Below are 24031 nucleotides of genomic sequence, written 5' to 3' on the forward strand. Positions count from 1 at the left end.
TGGCCCTTGCCATATGGAGGAGCAAAACCTGACTGCCAGCATGGATTTACAAGTGGTAAATCATACCTGACAACATATCCTTATCTGATAAATTGCATGGGTTTCTAAACGAGTGGAGGGTAGTGGCTGCCATTTACCGTGCTTTAACAAGGCTTTCAACTTTGCCTTCCACAAGTTAAGTAAGAGCAATTTAAGTTAACCCAGGTTAAAACATTAAGTGGATGGGTGGAAAAACAAATGAATAAAAGATCAGTTGGATAACTGGGCTCACAGGTTAGTGGGTAATGGGTTGTACCCTACCTGCAGATCAATGACAATGGAACACCAAAGGGGTCTATACTTGAACCTTTCCCGTTTAACACCCCTATGTTACTTCCTCCTGTTACCTGGAGGAGGTAACAGCTCATGCTCATCAAGTTTGCATTTCACACTGAACTGGGAGAACCAGTCAATATGCACACCTGCCATCCAGGGGGAGCAGGACAGGCTGGAGGGATGGACCAATTTATGAAATTCATTGAAGACTCACTGGAAGAGGATAGCTGTGCTCCACGCTGCAGCTGCAGAGCTTCTGAATTTCAATGCTGGCTCCTTCCCTCCTCATTAGGGGAAATACCTCTGTATTGAGCCTTTCCACATGCATGCAATGAGAACCAAGGTCAGATCCCCACACCCAACCTGTGTGTGAATGCTGCTGAAAACCTGCCATTGAGTTCTTACTGCACAACTTCATTACAATTCACTCCTTAAACATTGCTTAGTCTTTCCATACACAAGTGGGTCTGATCCAAAACTCATTGACTTTGCAGCAAATCTTTCAGCAGAATGCAGCAGACTTTGGATGAAGACCTCTGCAAGTTATTCTTCTCCTTTGTGCCAATATATTAATATTTTATGTTATACATGTTTCATGACTTGCCCTATTTATGGTCTTGCATTTGTTGGTGGTGGTGGCTTTTGGGTTTTGTTTTTGTGTTTCTGTTTTGTTTTGTTTTTAACTTCAATCATTTTATCTGAATGTCCATAATCAATTCAGTTGTTTCAGCCTTGACCCTATTATCATTGCCCTTCAGAACTTTGTAGCTGACCCTGCTTTGATCAGGAATTTTGAGTAGAGACCTCCTGAAGTCCCTTCATACCTGCATCTTCATATACTCCTGTGAACTGCTTTTCTCTGGTAGCACTGGGGATGAGGAATTTCATTTTTAGGCTGTTTTAAGGAAGAAATCAAATGCAGCTGCAGCACTAACTGGCCTCCTTTTCTCCCACCTTCATCTTTCTCCACACTCTGCTAAGTCCATTAAGCTTCTTTATGAAATTTTCAGCTGATTGACTATTTATGGAAGCTTTCATGACATAATTGTAGCAAATACCTTGAAAGCAAACAAACAGGCAAATAGACAGAGTTTGGCTCTACTACTAAGGACTAGACCATGTCTTTGTTCCAAGACCCAAGACCCATGCCTGGAGGGGTACTCAACTGTGCTGTGCTCAGCAGTAGCAAAAATAAAAATAAAAAGGGTTATCCTCTTAAAAGATTCACATTCAGCATGCTGCTACTGTGGGAGAAAGAGAAAGAAAGGGGAAATGGAAACAGAAGCACATGAAAATTGTTACTGTCCTATGCCAGCATCCACTGATGTTGTACATGTACACACACCCTTAGATTCCCAGCCAATTCCTTTTACAATTTTTGTTTTTTTGCATGCGCTGAGGAGGTTGGGGGGGGGAGGTGAGGGGGAGCATCACATACAGATGAATTAAATTTATCTTGTTCCTGAGCCAAGATATTGTACTAGGAATTTCAGTCTTCAGTGATCTAGCCAAAGAGAGCCTAGCAGCTTTCTTAAGCATCCTTAGTCACACACATTCTTCATACCAGGAGCTAAAAATATTAAACTCGCTGGCACAGCAAACTGACAGAACAGTTAAACCTTTGGTCTGCTAAATACATTAACATGGAGAAAACCTACCCTACAGATATTGTCAGTATATTTGAGCACCTCTAGCAGAGTCTAGAGAAGGAAATTTAACACAAGAAAGATGCAAAAAATATTTTGAGTTCCTCAAATATAAAAGATGCTTTACTAACCAAAATAAGGAGCAAGAAGGAGAAGAGTGGAGAAATTTGACAAGACTCCTCATAAAAAATCTCTGAGACGTAAATAACCATGTGGTAGGAATCTCACAGTTAGGAACTCACAGGAAATACCCATGGCCAGATTTCCAAGGGTACTAATCTTGATGTCTGTGAGCCAGGCCTGAGGCTCTATGGAAAAAATAAATAAAAGATAATACTAATAATAATAATAATAAAAAAAAAAGAATAGGGACCAAAAGGACTTAAGGAGACCTATGACCTGACTTACCATGTTGGATGTCCATGCTAAAAGTATCAAACCACAAAAGAATTGCACAGCATCTTCCAGTTCTGGTAAATATATATTTATCTGTTTCTCTGATACCAGAATATGTTGGGCATTTCAAGTCACGTCCTGTGTATCTCCAGAATTGCCTCAGGCCTGGCAACAGCAAGCAAATCTTCAGGTTGAGGCAATGCAAGGCAGCTTCACAAACCAATATTCCTCCTGCCCGCCTCATGTCTGGCAGCAGACCTCATCTGGCAGCAGCCCCAGAGCTCACCAACACATAAAGGGGAGGAGGGAGGCTATGTTTTTAATCTTTAATTGGAGCTGGGAGATAATCTGGATCTAACATCTAAACCACATCTCAATCCTTCATGAGCACGCTGATTACAGAGCCAGAGGGTATGCTACCAAGACAGAGATGAGAAGGGAGATGGCAGGAGGTGCTACCATTCCTGTCAGTTGAATCTGTTTGACTTTTCATCCTGAGTGTAGGAGAGAAATTTCCTGACATCTTGGATAAGGTGCCCAAGGCAGGGGCAGAATATAAAAATCGTATCATCTCTTCAGAGATACTCACTGTATCCCCACCCCAGCCAGCACTACAAATGGTCTTGGAATACAGAGGAGACTCCAAATTCTCCTGGAGTGGGAGTTGCAGACAAAGTCAGCATACCTAGCTGAGACTGTATGAATCCCAGCAGCTGAAAAGATTTGCCTAAATCCACTTGGCAAATCCAGCCGGAGGAACAACTCCGTCCCCAGAAACTTTTCACAATGCTGTTATTTTCACCTAACATAATGAGGAAACCGCTGAAGATAAACAAAATTATCTATTGAAAAAGAAGGTTTTAGACTTCTCAACAAAGTATGTGGGTAAAACCTGTTTTTGCTGCAAATAAGGACAAAATTCCAATCTCAGTATTATTTTAAAAAGCAAAGCTGATATTGGTTACACTGCAGGTCAGACAGATGTTCTATCCAAGGAGCCAAATCATTACTATTATAGTTGTGTTTTGTTTAATTGCAGAGCCTCAGAACTACAGTCACAGGCCCCACTGTAACGGATGACATACAAAAACAGAGCTAAAGTCCTTCCTGAGAGAAACCCACTGGCTTCAGTGTGATTATTCACACCACAAAGAGGCAGCTAATTTGCCCTAATGAATAAACCACCTATACATTTTTACAAAAATACACATGCACACACCAAACAGGGAAAAAAAAAAAAAAAAAAAAAAAAAAAACAGGCAAACTTAGGTCCACCATGAAAATGAGCATATACATCTGAATAAACATCAATTTGTCTTTCTTTCTTGGAAACAAAGGGATCCATTTTTTCTTTTTATTTTTTTTTTGTTGTTGTTGGTAATTTCCAAAGAGACAGAATGGTCCCATACCTAGAATGGCAAATTCAAGCAGCATAAAAGTTGATTATAAAATTATTTTAATTCAATGTTGCCATTTCTTGCTATTACTTCCAAATATGATTGAATAGTAAATAAAAACCTGCTAGTAAGTCCTAAAATATGACCGTGATTAGAGCAAAGTATTTTAATCTGTAGGCAAGTTCTATTAACCATACTCACTAACTTATTTTGCTCATGGACACGATCAGCCTTTACCAAAAAGCTAGCCAAAACATGCCACAGAATTGGAGATGTCCTAGAAGTTGCATGAGAAAACTACTTTCTTGACTTCTTTCAATCTTAAATAAATAGCAGGGTACTGTGTGTGCTGAAAGGAAATCGTTTATGTTGGACTAAAACGGAGAAGGAAAAAAATATGCAAAGGCCAGAATAAAAGTAGGCTGGATGCCTGGAAATAAATATGAATATATTAGAAAAAATATTTCAAACTAAGGATGTGAAAAATGGAAAGCCCAAACCAAAACTAGGAAAGGAACTTAATATAATTTGGTTTTATGGCTAAGAAGTGCCATAATACCAGTCCAAAGAAGGGCAAGACTGCTTCTGAGATCTGGAAAAACAGGATACATTTCTACTCCTTAACTGCTGTGGTGTGAGTCTTGAACAACTGCTTTGGTTTCTGCAGATTTACTCTAGAATTAAGCAAAAATATTTTGCCTTAAATTCCTGCTGATGTCGGGTGATCATGATGTAGGTCCTTGTGGATGCGCTGAGACTATCTGCCAATTGACTTGCAGGATCACAGGTTTTATCTGACTGAAATGATGAAAGCAGAATCTGGGCCCATAAAAATGTGCATTCACCATATCTTTCTTTGGCACCGGTATAAGTGTTTTCCACTTTAGCTGGAAGAATATTCTTGATCTGCCTGGGTGTGCCAGACAAATACCACTACACTCTGGGGCAAAGACACAGAGAGTGAGATGACAGCATACACCCGAGGACAATTGATAAAAAGCTCTCCTTATTTGCTTCCTACCGCAGAATCTGGTAAGATGTTTTCTTCTACTGCTTTCTATAGCTTTACCATTGCAAAAATGGAGAAATAGCAGACTAAAGCTACCAGTTGTTACATGGCCAGCTGGTGATAGAAGGCTGAAAATTGCCATGAAAATATGACTGAAATGAGGATTTTTCTGACATTCTGCTTCTGTTTTTTAATACATACTATAAGCTAATTTTTTTGTTGTTTTTTGCTGTTTCATGATAAGCAATCTCTCTTTTTGTGACTGCAAAATAAAGAACTAGGTCATCAGGTTTATAACAATGCACCAGAAAAATAGGGGTCTCTTTAATATAATGGAGTCTGAAAATGTTAGCAACAGAAGGACCAAGAGGCTTTATTGAGAAATTATCTGTAAAGGCAAAGATAAAGTGACTGCAGAAAAAAAAAAAAAAAAAGATCAAAGGAAAGAGCAAGGACAAGGAACACAGGAAGGCCCAGGGAACAGAAAATGTACTGAACTGTAAATACTGAATTAAAGGAAAGAAAATTATCTACAAATGGAAAAGGTAAGAGTGGAGAGAGCTGGCACAGAAGATATTATAAGTAACATATTTTCAAAAGATGATATTTAAAAATGTCATATAAAAAGGCTTTTCAGAAAAAAAAAAAAAAAAAAGCCTTAAAAAAAATGAATGGGCGAGAAAACCCATCAAATTGAACCAGACAGAGATAGAGAAATAGGCACGTCTGAAGCAATGAATGATGAGATAGGATAACAGAGAGAGAGAAAATAGGATTTTAGACAAATACTGGAGGAGTTGTACTGTATATAGGGCAAATTACATGACAGGCAAAGGAGCAATTAGTAGAAAAGACTGTCATTTAATCCTAGGAGCTGGTTAGGACCCAACCGGATGAGAAATGTGGTTTAAGTGGTTTTTCTAAGATCAGCATCCCAGAAGCCCAGCTAAAGAACATAAACAGAAAGATGGTGTCAATCACACTTGTTGGAAGCAAAATGGCACAGAAATGGTTTAACTTCATCCCTGAGGGTTAAATGTTGGTTCCGACTTTGTTTTCAGTTTTCAGCCTACATTTAAGAAAACCCCTCTGTTCCATTTGCTGCCCAGAGCCTCTGACATTCCATTTCTTAACTTTCTTCCTTTTCTCATAACTAAAAAAAATCACTGATCAAACCCAATTCAACAAATGTCAAAGGCATTCAGTCAAAGCCAGTATGTGGTCTCAAAACATCTCACTTCTTGGCAATGACAAAGAGCAAGATGACTGGGTCTAAGACAAGATGATCTTATTATTTTTAAAGAAAGGTATTCATATTTAGTCATACATTCCATCTAAGACATACTATTCAAAGGTTGTTTGTAATTCTAGCAGTCTTGCGCTTCACTAGTTCCCACGGGACCCTTGGGGTTTAACTGTCATGTTTAGTCACTGGAAAACTCTATTCCACACAGACATCTGTTGGCCTATGCAACTAAACACAGGCATAACCTCTTACTTTTGGGGGAGATTGCACCAGAGCTTCAGGCTACAGAGTATGTCAGAATCCTCCAGGCTCACGTTGGTAAGGATCACCAAAGACAGAGGGCAGGAATGCCTTGATGCCAGCTACAGCCCTGTAAACTCCAACTATTCATCATAAAGGCAATTATAATTATTGAGTTATAAATTAAAAATAAACAGGAAGAGTTCATCAGAAATTATAGTCATAAGGAAGTGTGCATGTAAGTGCACATATATGCACTGAGTTTTATGTACACCTAGATGTCTTTCATAGATACATTGCAGCATCAATCAGCACAGCTGTGTCACCATATAGGATTAACAATTTTACAGTGCTCAGAGCTGTTTATAACAAGCTGTAATCCTCAGGATCAAGAAATTTAGAGGTACACCTCAGAGGCAGGGCTGGTATAATATAGCTGCATACTGCACTTTATGCTGATTTAGTACTGTGTGCAAGTCTAGGCCAACAAAAACTTCAATGGAACACAGGTAAACCCTCAAAGTGATCTTTCCTCCCATCACTTAAGAAAACACTTGGCTAACGTAAGGCTGAAAGAAGAAAAAGAAGACAGAAACCGTCTGAAGTTATGTTGGATCAGGCATGGTCAAGAACTTTTGGATGCCTCTGTTACTGTCATCTGACCCTAACTGCCTCATTACAGAGCTTTGGCCAACACTGTCCATTGTTGCAACTGCCTTCTTTGGTTTGCAAGAAATTTATTTGTACACCCTTCATATATATCAATCTTTACACTTCCAGGCAAAATTCAAAAGCCTAACTGAATCCACTGCCACATGCTATTTTCCATATGTGCAGCAGTGCATCCTGGTTAGATGAGACCTTCTGCATGAACAACTGGGGCTTGCAGTGAGCCCCAAGAGCCCAGAGCACCCCCATTCACTGCACACTGGCATGCAGCAATATACTGGACCTCGACATATCCAGGAAGGCGGGTGGGCTGGTGGTGTCTGCTCCCAAAGCCAAAAGAATGAGGAGGACTGGCTGTGCTGGCAGACTCCTATCTACATCTCAACTAATTCAAAGGAGTGATTTTGAGGTGTTGTATCTCGTAATTAAAAAGATTGCCAGTGCAACTGAAACTGAGCCACTTTTTCTTTTTTTCATTGTCTTTTCTTATTTCTAGATTTCTATGTGCTATTACTAGTTTGGGGGCTATATATAGTGGCTGCTGTGCACAAACAGCACCATAAAATCTGTTTCAATGTGCATTTGTTTCTATAGGCTCGCAGGACTATTTGTGTACACATCACTGATAAATACAATTTACACAATGCTTTCCAATGTTTTGGTTTTGTTTGCATTATTTATTTCTGAATTACTGAATCTTAATTATCTGTACCGCCTTAATAACACTCTTCTGAGGCTGATGTAGGAAGAGACTGGCACAAGTACTACTCTTACCACAGAACTTTATTGAACTTTCTGCACCAACTGTGATTCTTGGCAACCCATGCCAGCCTTTCCCAGCCTAGGTTGATGAAGTCATACCCACAATATCAACAAAGAGAGATTCAACTTCTGCTCACTCACATTAGGTGGGCTCCTCAATGTGCTCCGAAGAGAAGGTGATGCCTCCAGATGCCCCATGAGAAACAGCTTCAGTTTTATTTCTGCTGTCATTGCTAGCATTTACATGCCACACACTCTTTGAAAAGAACACTAAGCAGTGCTTGGAAACTTAGGGTCCCAAGAGTAGATATGTTTTGCATTTCTGTAGTTCACTGAATGCCACATGCCTCATGCTGATGGCTGGCCTTCCTGGGTGATTATGGGAAGCAGAACTCAGTGCCTTTGACATCTCCATCTGCTTTCCTAGAAAAGCCAGGGAGATGGCTGGGATTTCTCTGTTGTAACTTTATATCTTAAGACTTGTAGTGCTTCAGTAAGTTCAGTAGGACAGTTGACACTCAGTGACTGTGACAGTCATTGAAATGTGACAAATTAATGATGATGATGATGATGATGATAATAAATCATGAAGTGTTCTTCCCAGTGTTTGTTTTACACTGTTTGCATGTACTGTGTGCATGTATGCACGCCTGTCTGCTCATGCACCCCCCAACCCATTCTTGCCCAGTCCACTAGCTTTTGAAGCTGCCGGATCATCTCAGTTAAATTTGACAAAAGCTGAAGCTCTCAGTGGCTCCCCTTACTGTGTGCCACAACACATAAGATAAATTCTTGTCCCTTGAGCAATTACAGAGTAACCTGCATCTGCTCTTACTACAGAGCATAGTCCTCAAATCCACTTCCCCAGACCCACGTCTTGATTTCTCCCACTCTGTTTGCCCTGGACTGGAGGTAGGGTGGATGTAGCACTTTCAAGGTCAGGTGGACACTTCATTCTTCAGTTCCTGCCAGTTTCCCTGGATATGGGTGGAGAGACACAGTTGGTGTTCTCAAGTAAAAAAAGGTTGCTGCAGGTGATGACACTTCAGGCACACCAGGGCACCTCACTCTGCTAGCTCCAAGCCATTTGCTTTAGAGTTTGTTGCTTCTGCCAGGTTCTTCTTACTTTCACTGATGGCCTCTGTCACCATAAAATATTCATATGCACTCATCTCCCCTTCCCCTAGGAAACACAGAAAAAAAAGAAAAAAAAAATTGAGTCCACTCTTAATGTTTTTGTTTGTTTGCTTGTTTGTTTGTTTGTTTTTTTGGGGGGGTGTTTTTGTTTTGTTGTTGTTGTTTTGTTTTGTTTTGTTTTTTGTAATGCTGCTGAAACTCTCACAGATCACAGCAGATCAGATTTACGCTGTCACAGGTACAAGCTTTCAATGGTATTCAAAAAGAAAAATGTTCACTCTTCCATCAAAAAAATGCATTTTTATCAAGTATGAAACATTTGGGAGTTGTGTAAATTTTGACAGCTTACAATGGAAGATAATAAAAATTAATAGTGCCAAATCTTCCTGTCTTTTTGTGTCAACAAAATTTATTTTATTATAGTGAAATTTTGCATTTCAACAGTTTTTCCATTATTTCATTTTAACTTCTAGATTATATTTTTAGTATTATATTCCTATACATATTTCATTTTTTATATTGCAGTTTTGATGTTATCCAAGTGAAATATTGCAATGGCTCTAAATGCAATTTTTGCTGGAACAACAGACCCATAACTCACTTATATACTCTTTATAAACTACATTTTGTAGATCTCAGCAAATAATAGAGTTTGTAGGCTGGTAGTCAACCAAAAAAAAAGTTAAAAGAGAAATTTAGTTCAAACCACATCAAAACAGAAACTGACATTACAAAAATGAATGAAAAATGGTCTAGGTTATTAGCAAAAATGAGGTTTTCCTTTTCTTTTAAAGATGTTAATGTCCCTGCCCTGATACGTCTTATTAGTCATTGATTTTCCACGCTCAACACAGCATCATAAATGCTTTTTGTCTGTTTAAACTTCATTTTTGGTGAACACAATGGGAAAAGATCTTCATGACTCAGACTTTCTTCTCCAGGAGAGGATTTGTCCTGTGCCTTCCTTGCTAAGGAAGGCCTCTGATCTCTGGAGATACCCAAGTATGGGCTAGTCTTACTCATGCTCATTTCCTAATTTTCCTAATGTTTAAAATGTTCTGGAAGCACTGAGGAGAACTCATTTCATGTGAGCTTCTGGCTAGATGACACCTTCATTGCTGTCACCATCCTTGGCCAGAAGAGCCACATTATTTTAACCTGAAATTTGACAAATCTTAGTGAGTGGGGAGCTAAGGAGTAGTTGCAAGCAATCGGATCCTCTGAAAAAGTAGGTTTAGGAGCTCCCCACCTCCTAAAGGGACTTACCCATCACCAGAAATCCTTTTGGTCTCTGTAGTGACCACAATGGCAGCTTGCTCCCATTACTAACATTGCTCTGCCCAACTGAAGAGTGAAAGAATTATGGGACTTGCCTGAAAAGGAAGTTCTCGAGGCAAAAATAACAAGAAAAAGCAAAAAATTAAAATACAAAAGATTCACCCTCACAGGAAGATGGTTCCAATAAAATAAAAACAAGCAATTCCCTGGATAGTCATGTTCACAGACCCAAATGTCCTACGGTGTCTTGTCTTGGAACTGAATTCTCTGGTGTCCCCCAGATTTTAAATGCCTCATTAAAACACTGTCCTGTTTGGGGTAGTTGTAATGCTTCTTTCTTGTGTGGGCCTCTGGTGTCTAATAAAAATAGATTGGCAGGACCTTTGGAGGGGTCTTGCTCTTTCCTCCACATAGCTGCTTATCTTTGGGAAGATCACAAGAGTCTTTCAGTTTCCACTAAATTGTATGAAATTAGCCAGGGAACAGCAGTCAGATGCCAGAATTCCTAAGGCTGTTCTTTCCCATGTTTTTGTTGTTGCTTAGGCTGCAACACAATATCAAGCAGCAAGAAAGATCTTGAATAATGTCTGTCTGATTCAGGCAGTCCTCTTCTTGGTGGGTATAAAATCTAACCCCCTTTGGTTGGATTATCTCCATTTCTGGCTTTTCTTCCATTCTTTTCTTCCATTAATCTTTCCTCCATTGACCTGCTGGCTGAGCTCCTCATAATTATGAAGACAGGATTTCACATTTACCATTTTCTTATCTGAGACTTTTTCTAAAACTAAGTGTAATTTGGTCCTTACTGGGATGTTGAACTCATGAGTTAGACCCTGTCTTCTGCAATATAGGCAGAATCAATTCAAATTATCTAGAAAGCTCTCCTTTCTCCTGAGACTTGCACATTGTTCTGAAAAGTACCTGCTTTGAATGGTCCTTAAAGTGAAAAAAAGTTGCCCTCTAGCAAGCAGCTTCCGTTTCCGTTTCCACCAAAATTATTGCAACTTTTAATTGCTTATTTAGCAATGCCCAGCAGGGTGCAAGGTACTTCAAAATATGTATGAGAAAAAATAAAAATAAAAAAAATAAAAAATAAAATAATACTAATACTAATAAAAAAAATTACTGCCTGCTGAAGCTTACAAAATCTGATGTGGTAATAATCATAGAATCACAGAATTGTAGGGGTTGGAAGGGACCTCAAGAGATCATTGAGTCCAACCCCCCTACCAAAGCAGGTTCCTCAGAGCAGGCTGCCCAGGTAGGCATCCAGATGGGCCTTGAATATCTCCAGAGAAGGAAACTCCCTGGACAGCCTGTTCCAGTGCTCCGTCACCCTCACCATGAAGAAGTTCTTTCACATGTTGGTGCAGAACTTACTGTGATCCGTTTTGTGGCCATTACCCTTTGTCCTGTCCCCACAAACCACAGAAAAGAGGTTGGCTAAATCCCTCTGTCTCCCACACCTCAGGTATGATGAGATCCCCTCTCAGTCTTCTCTTCTCTAGGCTGAACAGACCCAGGTCTCTCAGCCTTTCTTCATAGTGAAGATGCTCCAGGCCCTGTATCATCTTTGTGGCCCTGCACTGGACTCTTTCCAGGAGATCCCTGTATTTTTTGTACTGGGGAGCCCAGAACTGGACACAGTACTCCAGGTGAGGCCTGACCAGGACAGAGTAGAGGGGGAAGATCACTCCCTTGACCTGCTGGCCATGCTCCTTTTAATGCACGCCATAAAAAATTATAATATAAGGCTGACAATAGAATAAAGTAAGTCAATGGGAAGGAAAAATCAAGTATTAACTGTAAGGCTGCACTGATGTTGATTTATTGCACAGAGTAAAGGAGTAGAAAATCAAGAATTTCTAATCATCTAGAAAATATAGTGACTTTTGTTTTTGTTTTTGTTTTGTTTTGTTTTGTTTTGTTTTCAAAGCATCATCATAGAAGTTCAGAGCTTTTAAAGATGAATTTACATAGAAAGAATGCAGAGCTCTTGTCACCAGCTCAGTATTCTACTTTAGCAGTGACTTCAATGGTAGCTCGATCACACTAACTTACTTTTTGCCAGAATGGCAACAGGCATGGAATAAAGTCTGAGTCAATGATTACTCTGGAAATATTGGCATAAAAAAATGTTTTATTTCTCAAACATTTTGACATTTTGAAATTTATTGACAGCACTGCATTTATAGAATACTAATTAATTAGTGAGTTGTTTGTTTTGTTTTGTTTTGTTTTGTTTTTCCCAATTAATTTTTCTAAAGATAACTTTCAAATGGAGCTGCTGTTTTGGTTTGGTACATTGTGGGCAGAACAAAATAAGAGCATCCTTTTGAAGTAAAATATTGTCATTTTAATAGATTTTAACATTATTCTACAAACAAAAGAAGTGTTTGACTGCAGAAATTACTTTAGGCTGGTCAAACCCCAAGCCTGGCTTGGGAAAACAAATGTAGGAAGCTCTTTATTTTCATTTATTTTTCTAAGTGAAAACTGTACCATTGATTCCACATGATTTAAAACTTGCTGTGGTGTGAGCCACAAGATTTTATATGGCTAGTGTTATTTCAGTCTGAGACATCACCAAAAATAACTAGTATAAGCTCATTAGTTTTAAAGAACTTTTAAACTTACTTTTGCAGAAATGCAGAATGCTTTTTTTTTTTTTTCTTATGGATGTGTAATATCAGTTAAAGGTTAAAGAAAGTACTAAAAATGAAATATCCTTTAAAACTATATGCCTCATTCCTGTAAAGAACTTGATGAATCCATGCAGCAAGCTAGTTTAGATTTCTCCAAAGAATGGCATTCTAATTGTGATTATTCATATAGCAGTAGCATCTAAATATACCTCAATGATTTTCAAACCTCAGGGCTTTAAGCTATGTTAAAGATTTAACAAAAGACAGACACTGCTCCAAAGCACTCAACAAAAGACACGGGGAGGAGTGACCACACAAGGTGTGCCTTGTCCACACAAATATATTTTCTGTATCGTAATTACATAATAGCATGGATGAAATTCTTCCCAGTTTCAGACAAAGAATCAAAAAGAATTTAAAGGATTTTGAAGACTATGACACTTCATGCATCCAAGTCATCAGTGAGGTTCCCATTGACTGAGTGACAAATGCCTTATATTTCAACCTGATGCAGATTGTTTCTGCTCCCAGCACTTGCTTAATGCGCCTTTTTTGCAGTTTTCTACTATGGGATTATTGAAGAACTTTTATCAATATTCAGTCATTCTTTCTATACAGTCAAGTTTTCTGCATTTGGAATTACTGAAAGTTTCAAGTACTCTGAACTAAATCTTTTAAGAAGTATGTTTAACAGTCTTTAATAAATACCGAATTCTTGTGAATTCACCTTCTCCTTCATTTGTTACATGCTTTAACACATGTACAATTGTGTTTTTGATATCCTAAACTATTTCCTACATTCTGATGTCTATGAGACATAATCTGAACACACTGACACACATTTTTTATTTTTTTTCAGTACTCCATTTTTTTGTGAATAAAATATAGCAAAATCTAAACACAATTTTAAAATCTTTTGGCAGATTCCATATTCAGAAAGATGTAGAATCCAGCAGAGTGAAAAGCCTGTTGTAACCAGAGGTACTTTAAATTTGAACTGATTAAATTACTTGTCTGAAATAATATGATTACATATATAATTATTTTGTTTCACGGTGACCAGTTTATGGACTAAGGGACTAACTCATTATTAAACTGTTTTTTACCCATAAATATTCATAGAATAATCAGAATCATCTGCAGATTCAGGATGTTCACCAGATGTTCACTCTGACCACTTTGTTGTTGTTATTTGTGCTGTGTGATTGGCCACTCATACCATATGGCATTGTTTCTAATCGCTGAATCAGTGACAAAGGTTTAAATCTGGATACTGATGAAAAAGTAAAGTTCACTTCCATTATGAATCTTCAAATGAAAAAATCATGTCCAAAAAATCTTTCCTTTTTCATGAATTGTGAACGTTTTCAGCCATTCCATGTGGACATCCAAATAATGATGAATAACATATAAAATTAATCCACAGTACTGCTTTTTCCTCACAGTTTGCATAAATCAGTCTTTTCTCATTTGATGAGCTCTAACTTTTCCCTAGGATCTAAATTTTAATGACAGCTACATTGTTTTGGAATTTATTATCATCATCATAATAGTTATTAACCTTTGAACATGTTATTTCTTCAATGAATTTAATGTATTGATTCAATCAACATATTTACTTTTCAAAATGGGCTTTCAAATAAATATTTCTGGGCAAGGCAGACATATTGGCTCTTTTCTTTAAGAAAATAAATACCATTGTAGGAATATTAGAAAAAAAAAAAAAAAAAAAAAAAAAAAAAGACATAAATTGGCACTTTTCTTAAAGATTTCTGCACATAACAGCACATTTTTTCACAGTTATATAAAAGTCAACTTTTCTTGAACATTTCTGAGAAAACTAACACTTTTCTTCAATATCTGGAAATGATTCCTACATAAAATAGTGCATGTCTTAAACTTCCAAAGTTTAAGAATATTAAAAACAACGTCCATATGGCATATTTCATATTACTATTTTATTCATACCCTTATATCAGTCAGCACCTTTGTATCTGAATGCACCAAGAGAAAAAGGAAAAAATAAAAAACAGCTTCCCAGAGATCACAGAAAGTAATTCCAGATAATGAGCAAGAATTTGTCCTAGTCTTAGCACTAATCTCTATCTTTCCACATGAACTGATATATATATATGTACAGTTGGTAAAATGACAAATAATCGGGGGGGGGGGGGAGAGGGGGGCAGGGGGGCAAAACAGTTAGACCAGTTTGGATGGAAACACACTTTAATCCCACCAAATCTAAGGTGATAAGCATAGGAAGAATGAACTCAAATCAAAGTAATGAAATGAGTGTTGTTGTTTTTTTTTTCCCTAAAATCAGTGACAAGCAGGGTCTTAGGATATATGATGTAGTAGAACTAACCTGATGGTCGCTGTTGTCCTTTGTTTATATAAAATCCTGTGAAGCTGCAAAATGTAGAACCAGTCTTGGGACCAAAAAAAACCACAAAATCTGCTGTTCTTTCATGAATATTAAGCCCATTTTGGAACACCATGATAATTATCAAGGTTTCCATTATATTACATAGCAGTGCATTTGGGTAACACATATGCACAGACAGTGTGGTATCTGTCACCATCACTGTATTTATTGTACATGAACAATTCATGACCTACACATGCATTATGATCCTAGAGTTAGTTTCTGCCTCTAACCTATAGTTAGTTTCTGCCTGTACAGAAGCCTAGCTGGAGCTACCCAACATTCACAATAGCATCCAACCTGCTAGAAGCTAGCAAACTTCCAGAGGATCCCAGGCAAAGAGTAAAGTAAGTGAATTTACTCAAAACTGAGTGGGAGAAATAAAACATGATTCAAGCTCCCCTTCTTTCCCTGCTTGTTGGAACAACACTTTAATCAGGCGTTAGGTAAAGTGTGGAAACAACCCTGGTCAGAGATGCCCTGGTGCAGGTGATGGCCCTAGCGGTTTACAGCTGTACTCCCACCAGAGATCCCTTTCATAAAAGAGCACAATGACACAACTTGCACAGCAAAATGAGCTGCCTTTCAGCAGCTCACAAGAATCAATAACTGGAGGGATACTATAAGAGAGATGAAAAAGAAGTACCTGAGGCAACAAGGGAAATTACTGGATTCTGGGCAAGTTACTGTCAGCTAAGTCTTGAGAAGAAAGGTATAGAAGAAGATCTGGGGTGGCACTCCTAGGCAAGTGGAGGTACTTCCTTAGAGCATTGGTTTGGAAGCTCAGCTCTTTCATCAGTTTCGGATAGTTCTTCCCTGGTTAGGAACAGTTGTAAACTCAGCCATGGTCATTCCCTTCATGACTTCTTGTTTTTCCCCAGATACTGAACAGGGAGTCTAGATTCTTCACTGACAGTCCTGAATTTTACTTCAAGGATCCCATGAGTTTGGCAAAGAGAATACTGTCTCTGCATTCTTTCTACCTTTCCCCCATAATAACATTACAAATATGTAGAAGACCTGTTCTGAGCTTTCAGAAAGGTTTTTTGTCTGCTAAAAAAAAGGGAAAGAGAGAAGGGAAAGGGAAGAGGAAAAGGGGGAAGGGAAAAAATGAAAAGAAAAAAAAAAAAAAGAAAGAAAGAAAAATGGATTAAAAAAAGAAAAGGGAAAAAATAGAAGGAAAAAAAAAAAAAAGAAAAATGAAAGAAATTCTAGTTGTGCACCATAGAACAGATCTTTTCAGGATGGGTTAAAATTGATGATGACATTGTTCATTTAGAAGAACTGTTTCTCATTAGATCCTAGAGCCTTTCTCCTACAATTTCTAATGCTGATTCAACTTGATCACTTCACTCTCTGAAGAGGACCATCTGTTTCTGATAAAAATCCACAGTGGTCTTACTGTTGTTTTTTTTTTCACCATTTCTGCAGTACTCCAATCATTTGTTTGTGTTCTTATTTAACTGGCTTCATTCTTCTAGGCCACTGAGTGTCATCATAACTTTTGTTGCTTTTAAAATGCATTTGGAACACTTTCAACAGATGAAGAAACTGAGATGAGGCAGTCTGACCTGTCAATAGTATGAAGTAAACTCTTTGGTCCCTTTTTTGGTTTTCTGTTTGTCTTCTATCTCTTCCAGCCTTTGAGTGGGATATTAATCACACACCACCTGACTGATCACCATCCAGTTTCAGCCCTTGTGGAAACTCAAGTTTTTATTAAATGACACCAGAGGATGAAGCTGGCCTAGTGTGCAGAGAACATAGAATGACTGAAGCCAAGGAAAAACAGTAAAGAAATCTAATGTGATGTAAGACAAAAATCCTTTGTGTATATAACAACTTCTATAACTTCATTTCCTATTAGAGTTATGGACATATACATAATACAGAAGGATGGTTATTCATCATTTCTCTTGACAGCAATTTTCATGTTACTCCATTAGCCATGGCACCAGATGTTCTTACACAGTCCATCAGGAGGAAGAGCTAGGGAATGTGCACATATATGAATCTGCAAAAGTAAACTATAAGAGATAATTGTGAAGAAGTCTGTAGCCTAGGTTCCTTATTAGAAATACTAGATTTAATTACTCTGCTGAAAAGGAAAGGTGATATTTTTTCTTCCAAACCCAGAAGATTCCTAAAAACACATCTCATTCTTCAGAAGAAACCAGAAAGCTCCCACATAGGGCTTGCATTTCATCCACAGAATCTGATATAAACTAGGGGAGTTGAAGACAAATATTTTTTTAATGTTATGTGTGTCTCTAAACCAAGCTTTACTGGGAAAACAGAAAGAAAATGATCTTAAATAAATAATTAATATATTCAAATCTGTGGTGTATCATACAATATTTTTTTAGGAACCATTTTTCCAGTGAGAGATTGTGGCAGGATATTTTGATTTCCAAGACAGGCAACTTCCTGGACCAAGGTAACCTACATTTCAGGTTTTAAGGGGGAAAGGCGTTGTGCCTTCCCCCTTTATAAAATTATTTAATTTGTATGAAGACCTTTAAACAATACTCTATGAAGTACTGCTGTTATTTAAAGTTTGGGATGTTGCTTTTTCATTTTATTTTAATGGAAATCATCTATTAATTGGTTTTATTTTCTGCAGGGCACCATGCCAATTGCTTGACACCACAAAAGAAATCTACTGTCATAGCCACACAAGTTTCAAGCAGTTAGATAAAAATTCCTTAAAACCATTTCAGAGGTTTGATTTCAAATATGTCCTTTGGGATTCTCAACTACAGTTGTACATTTTGATAAATGAAACTAAGAACTGGAACCCAGATCTTCTATCTCTGTTTATACACTTTAAAAAACAAGGGCAGCAAAATTTGAAAAGGATGGAAAAGGAAAGGGGAAATAACATAAATGAGACTGAAAAGAATAACAAAACAAAATCAAACAAATCAAAAAGAAAAAAGAGCAGCAGGCCAAGGTTATGTATCCAGCTTTGCAAAGTATTATTTCCTGATGCATATTTTCCCACAGAAGTGATTCTGTAAAGTAAGAATACCCAGGGCAGTCATTCAGTTCCTTAAAGAAATATCAGAAAGACACCATGTATTGCTATCCTTGCAAGATAAACAATTTTCTATTTGTTGAAGACACAAACCAAAAGATTTGAAACTCAGAAAAGACATTAAATGTTCAGCTATTAAAGATGAAGTACAGCCTTGTCAACTTCATCTTACTTAAATATATATATATGCCTTATAATTTGGGATTGCACATTGTGACTGCACATGTTCGTTGTGACCTCCCTTAGATAAAATTTTAGATAAAGTCTTCAAAGGGGGCTCACTGAAGCCTGTCTTGTCTTGAGAAATCCATCACAGTATGTGTCCCAATGCTGCCTTTTGATCAAAACATCAGCATGTTAAATGATGTTCATACTTCCAAGCCAGATCACTATTTGAGGAAGGTGAAATATATGTCTTCAAGTCAAAAACCTGTAATTTTGACTGAAGCTGACAATATTCCAAAAAAAAAATATCTTTGGAAAGACATTTTTTTCAAAGCCTTTCAGTTTTGCAGTTGAACTTTCTCAGACTGTTTTAGTATACACTCCCAAATATATTCCTGCTGCTGCTAGCCCTTCTCAGTCCCCTTTCTCCATCCCTTCTTTTCTCTTGAGCTGCCTTTTGTTCAGTTTTCATCTCCTTTCTTGGTCATTCTGCTTTCTGTTCTCCATTGGATTGCTTCTGCAGCTTCATCTCTGTTTTTTGTTCCTGCCTTTCTCTTCTCTTGCTTTCACAAAAACCCTCTGTTCATGAGGACTGAACTCAGCTTCAACAGCCTGAGCCACTGGTTGCTTGTTGCTTTACCCTCTGCACTTCATTTTACCTACAGTCCCAGCTCATTCCTACTTAAAAATGAAGGTTTATTCCACTTGGCCAATTACAAAAACACCTTTCCTGTCTGACCTCTTTGCTGCTATGTTTCCCTATTGTGACATCTCAAATCTCTCTGCTCTTCTTTCCTTTCTGTCTGATTTACCGACTTTTAGTTTATCAGCATTTAGTCTCCCAGCCTACCCACACCAACCATCTCCATTTCAGTTCTCCATAATTAACACAGATTGTTCACAGAAGTGAAATGTGAGGTGTCCTCCACCTTGTTTTCTTAAACCTCATCCTTTACATAGAATAAAGAATGGTTTGTGTTGGAATGGACCTTAGTCATCCATTTCCAACCCCCTACCACACTTCCCATCAGAGCAGGTTGCCCAAAGCCCCATCCAGCCTGTCCTTGAACATCTCCAGGGATGGGGCATCCACAGCTTCTCTGGGCAACCTATTCCAGTGTCCCACTGCTGTCATAGTAAAGAATTTCTTCTTTATATCTAATCTAAATCTTCTGTGATGTTAGCTGTTCCATACCAACAACACTGCAACAGAAGCAAGACTTTTGGCTGGCAAGAGCAAGGAATATGAAAACAAGCTAAAATCTCCCTCCACCCATACATTGTCCCAGTGGTGCAGGCTCAGGAAGAATCACAGAACAATGAGACCCCTCAGGTCTGTCAGTCAGGAGGCAAATCAGCTTTGATCATAAGGCAAGACTGCTAATCCAGCAACTCTGAGTTTATAAAATTTCTTGTCATCAAGGAAAGCAGGTGTGTTCCTCCTATGCACTTATATTGTGCAGGACAAAACTGTACTGACTCTGCTCTGGAATGGTTTCTGTTCAGAATGAAAGCCCATGTAGCATTCACACAGGCAATATCCACAGTCTCACAACATGCTATTTCTTAAAAAATAATGTCCCTACAATATTTGCGGAAGTTAAAAATAAGTTTTCCTTCTTAAAAAATGAACTAATGGAATATCTGTATTCAACAGCTGTACAAATGTACCAGACATAGACCAGAAGTCTCATATCTGTAGCATTGTGTCTGGTACCCAACAAGGTTTGTTGCAGGGCACTGTTACTGTTTCCACTAAATAGCCAAGGCACAATTAGTTTTGAAACAGCTTGTTAGACTTAGTGATGTGGGATATTTAGGCAGGATTTGGAGTTTGCTGTTGGACGATTCATACTGTGGTGCTATTATTGGCATATTTGGTGTTTAGACAATTTTACTGTCTTCTGTAAACCCATAACTCTAAATAATCTAATTTTTCTGCTGTTTTTCTACTGGAATATTATTTCCAGTGAAACCGACCCATGTGCACTCCATCTGATTAAAAAAAAAAAAAAAAAAAAAATTGAAATGGAAAAACAAATCCTGGCAATTTTCATGTTTTGAGATCTTGTCAAAGGCAAACGCCTTTTCTTCCCTAAGACTTTTGCCTTCTCCACCAAAAAAAAAATAGATTTGGACATGGATTTTTTTTCTTGGATTTCTTAATTTCAATTTTTAATGAAATTCTGAAAGGAAACTGGTAGTTAATCAATGGAGAACTAGACTGAGAAATAGACTGCTTTATGTCCCTACTTACATTTTACAGCGCATACATGTAAATGAGCACACACTCAGTGTGTTCTTGGGAGACAAAGCAGAGCTTAGGGTCTAACCCCAATTCATTGGAATCAGCAGGCTTTGAGTCAGGTTGAAAAATGTGAATTACTACAGAATCGGTCACCAACTGCCTAAACAAAAGAAAAAACAGTTTTTATCACAAACCTGCCTTCTCATGTCAGGAATCTCCCAGCTGAAACACCAAGTAGCTAACGACAATGTCTGGAATACAGTCTCTGATCTTAGGAAAGCTCTGGACAAAACAAATATGTTTATCTTCCAGTCACTGGACAACCCAAACCACTAGAATGAAACAGGACTGTGGTTTCATGTTGTATGCCTGTAATTAGAACACAGATTGATAGTTACTTCCTTATCATCCTTCAAATTCTTCCTAAAGCTGTTTTTTGCTAACACAAAAAAGAAGTGGCAATGCTATTATGACTGCTTATAAAGCTAAGGTATATCATCTCTTTGTATTCCTGGGCAGTCTGTATCCATCTATTGTTTCATACATAGAAGTTCTTTATTCTATATTTATAAAGTGGCTATTAAAATGGGTTCCAGATCCATGACTGAGAGTACAGAGCATCACAACAAGATGAAGACAAGTCGACATCAAGCCTTCAGACTTCCCAAGTTCAGAAGGTTTACAATCTGAATGCATTGTAAGTTTAGCTTGAGAAATAATCCACCTGAGCTTATAAAATGAGTGGTTTTACATTCTCATGGAGTAAAGAACAGAAAAAAAAAAAAAATGCATGATCCTCTGGTTTTAATGTATTCAACAAGCCATATAGATTATCTCAAGTGCATGATATGACATCATCATTCATGTTGGGGATATCTCTGTTAACAGATCTTGCCATATGCAAGCATTCCCTTCCTCTTCTCTTGGCTACTACCACCCCACCCATGGTGAAAGGAGGTAGTTAGAGTACCTCAGGTGGCCACCAGCTGGGGACAAGATAATGGCATACTCACTTGAACAACAACTACAACCCTGGGCCTGCAACACGTGTCCCATTCCAGATAGAGCACTACCATCTGTCTTTCAGCAGCATTTTACCCACAGTGGGAGAAGGAGGAAAAGCCTGAGCCTAGGTTTTGCCCAGATAATTATAAAAAGAAAGGAAAAAAAAAAAAAAAAGAAAGAAAAGGAAAGAAAAAAAGACAACTTTCTAGTGAAGGATTTAACATTCAAGCAATGTGAAGGAAGTTTAAAGAATACACTTCTGTTACTTTTGCTAACAAGAAAAAGCTTATTGGTAGCACTATTAGGAGTCGGAGAGACTACCCCAAGCTGCTGGTAGCCATCTTGAGCTTGTTCTTCACTCACTGGAGGGAAAAGACAATTCTCCAGACCCAGTACCATTGATACATATTTATCAGTCCTTCCCAGGGGAAGGATATGACATTACAGCACTGTTAGCAGTGGCTGACAATGGGAACACTCTGCTTTATTATACATGTATCTTTCTTCCCCAACAAAGATACTGCTCTTGGTAATTAATGTTCCTCAGTCTGCAGGACTTTCTTCTCCCTGGGAGGTGTGGGCTTGCAACTTGCCACAGGAGAAACTATCACAGTGGGTGGAATGCCGTGTTCCCAATGTCTGCTCAAGCGCAACCCAGTGAAAAACAATGCAGCATCTGCAAAGGGTCTTTCTCTCTCTTCCAGTGCTGGCTTTTCATTTCATTCGATTCTTTTTTGGAAACCACAGTCTCTCGTATATTTTTAAGTCCCAAGGAAAACCAATCCAGCTTGTTCCTGAAATAGCTCCAGCTCTGTTATGACAAGGCAAGAAGTCAGGGATTTGTTTTTCTTTCTTTCCTGGTTTGGTGTTTAGTGCTTTTTATGAGACATGCAAGTGGCAAACATCAAATTAAAATACAATCAGTCTCGCACTATATTGACAGTGAAGACAATGCTTTCCTTCATACTCATTTGAAAAGTGTTTATGTCTGTAACAATATATGTCTGTCACCTCACTGCATGCAGAACTCAGTGCACCACCTTTTCAAATGCACAGGAAAAGGAATAAAACACTTTAAATTAAATTTTATTTCCTCCAAAACTGAAAACCAACATTGGAACAGATATAACTATATGTATCCAGATGCAGATGTATACAATTAAGCAGGAAAAGAATATTTTGATGAAAAAGCTGTGGATGAATCCAACAAGAAAGATCTGGAAAACACCAGAGGTCAATCATAATAGATGTGTTGGAAATGGTATCTATACTTGAATTACTCTGTGAAAATTTACTCCTGTGTTAAAAAGTCTTTCCCCCCATCCTTATATCAAAGGCATTTAATTTGGCAGAAAGGCTGTATCATAAAACTGGCTACAGTTCTAAAAACATAGAAGATAGATGGATGGATGGATGGATGGATGGATGGATGGATGGATGGATGGATAGATAGATAGATAGATAGATAGATAGATAGATAGATAGATAGATAGATAGATAGATAGATAGATGAAAATCAAATACAAATACTTTTTAGTGTTTGGCAGCAAAATTATCCTGTTTATTATAATGTTTCACTTAGCATGCTCCATCTTGTATTGATGAGATTTAGTCAGTACCTTACACGTAATTGCTCTTACTCTTGCTGGAGCCACCTGTAGGAGCAGACACAAGAAATGATAAGAGGCAGTTGCTCCCTCCTGTTCTCTCTCCTGAATTTCCTACAATCATCAGAGAGAACATAAAAACAGTTGTCTCAGAGGCTGAGGAAGGTGACCCAGATGGATAAGACTATCACAGCAGCTATGAGGAGTGGACAGAAGACAGCAAAAAAGGCTGCAGAAGGAAGGTCGCCAAGGAGATGCCATGGGGAGAAGAACCAGAGTGAGTTATGGGGAGGGGAGACTCATGCATAAACTTCATGGTTATTTTGAAAAGTAAACACTGTTTGCTTCCAGAGCCTTGCAGGCATTGCACAATCTCTACCTTCCCTTTTCCAAAAGGAAAGATGAAGCCAGCACTTTTGCCCAAAGTCACAACTGTGGTATTTAAACAGATGTAGGCTGGAGCTCTGAATTCAGGTTTTAGAAAAATTTGGCCAGCACACAGGGGTGTATCTATCTGTGTGGGAAAGACAGGCTTTCCACTATTTTCATCTCTTTTTGTCCCCTGCCTGCATCAAGGGCAGCAAAGATCAGCAGCGTGCCCCATAGCTCATTAGGTGGGATGAGGTGGCATGGTGGGGCTCGTTGGGTGGACATTGGTGTGCTGCTCACCACAGGGCTCTGTGCTGTCATTGCCACTGATATTCACCACCCCTCTCTTGCTGCCTCCATGTTCCGCGGTGTTTCTGCTTACAGTTCCTTTCTTCCAACTTCTTTAATCTTCATCTCTTATATTTGGCATTCTGG

This window comes from Anas platyrhynchos, chromosome 3, assembly GCF_047663525.1.
Source record: "Anas platyrhynchos isolate ZD024472 breed Pekin duck chromosome 3, IASCAAS_PekinDuck_T2T, whole genome shotgun sequence".
NCBI lineage: Eukaryota > Metazoa > Chordata > Aves > Anseriformes > Anatidae > Anas > Anas platyrhynchos.